This window comes from Mirounga leonina, unplaced genomic scaffold (assembly GCF_011800145.1).
Source record: "Mirounga leonina isolate KUSES-001 unplaced genomic scaffold, KU_Mleo_1.0 Mir_101595, whole genome shotgun sequence".
Lineage (NCBI taxonomy): Eukaryota > Metazoa > Chordata > Mammalia > Carnivora > Phocidae > Mirounga > Mirounga leonina.
Window position 1 is genome coordinate 9,566,221 of NW_023270158.1, and position 1,567 is coordinate 9,567,787.

Genomic DNA, 1,567 nt, shown 5'->3' on the forward strand with positions numbered 1-1,567 from the left:
CCACAATCAGTACCAACTTCTGCCAGTACACATCAAGACCTGTACACTGGCACATTCCAGCAGGATGGTGGCTGTTGTCCTAAACATTATTTTTTGGTCCATATACCACATGGAACCTTCAAAATGCAATCTGAGGGGCTCCTGGCTGGCTCAGTTGGAGAAGCATGAAACTCCTGATCTGAGGATCATGAGTTTGAGCCCCATGTTGGGTGTAGAGATTACTAAAAAAAAAAAATAAACTTTTAAAAAAGTGCAATCTGAGAGTCCCCAAATTTTCCAGCCTTTAAAGTTTGTTGTTTTTATTATTTTTTTATTATTTTTTTTTTATTTATTTATTTGAGAGAGAGAATGAGATCGAGAGAGCATGAGGGGGGGAGGGTCAGAGGGAGAAGCAGACTCCCTGCTGAGCAGGGAGCCCGATGCGGGACTCGATCCCGGGACTCCAGGATCATGACCTGAGCCGAAGGCAGTCGCCCAACCAACTGAGCCACCCAGGCGCCCCTAAAGTTTGTTGTTTTTACAGCCCAATAGAATAACTTGAGCCTTGGAGCGCCTGGGTAGCTCAGTCAGTTAAGCATCCGCCTTCCGCTCAGGTCATGACTCCAGGGTCCTGGGATCGAGCCCCGCATCGAGCCCCGCATCAAGCCCTGCATCGGGCTCCCTGCTCTGCAGGGAGCATGCTTCTCCCTCTTCCTCTGCTGCTCCCCTTGCTTGTGCGCTCACGCTCTCTCTCTTTCTGTCAAATAAGTAAATAAAATCTTTTTTTTTTTAAAGTAACTTGAACCTTTATGTTGCATGACTAACAGGAAATGCGTGTCTTCATGAATGTTGGAGGATTCCTGGCTAATGCCTACACACCTTGGTTGTTCCTGGTCTCCTGTCACTTGGAATGGCTCCTTGTAGCTTCTCTCCTGTTATCTCTAGCCTTCTGGTCTGTCACCACCTCTCCACGTTTCTCCCACTCTCCCCGTGTACTTCCCAACTCACGAACTTGACTCTCCCTCCAGTTTTCTGGCAAAGCAAACCCTAAGGCCATCACAAGGAAACTTCAATCTCTTTAAACAGGACATGGCTTCTAGAGATCCCTGGACAGAGATGTCTTCTCTGGTCATCTCTAAGTCAGATCTGTGGCCATTAGGTGGGAACCCTTTCCTAAGCATAGTAAAGGGTTTGTCCCATCTCTCTTCCCCGATCTCATGAGCCTTTAAACCCACTCCCTGGGCCCAGGTAGGAAAGTACCAGGTCCCTAAACATCCAAAAGGAATGTGGACACACACACAGAAAACCATCAAAGGGTACTCCCCCTCCATGAGACAGAGTGTATTTGAAGTATTTACATTTGTTTTAGTTCATCAATGTGCGGAGTTACCTCAATGAAAATGAATTAATAACTTATCTCTGTATGGCCAAGAGGACTCAACAATGTGATTCTTTCTGGAACCAAATGCTTCTTCATATTTCACTTCCATCCATAAAGCCCTAGCAAGCAATTCTCTGCTGGCAGTTGTGAGAATAACCGCTTTGTGCTTGCAGCCAGCATCTAACAAGGGTTTAGAAACATTCAGGT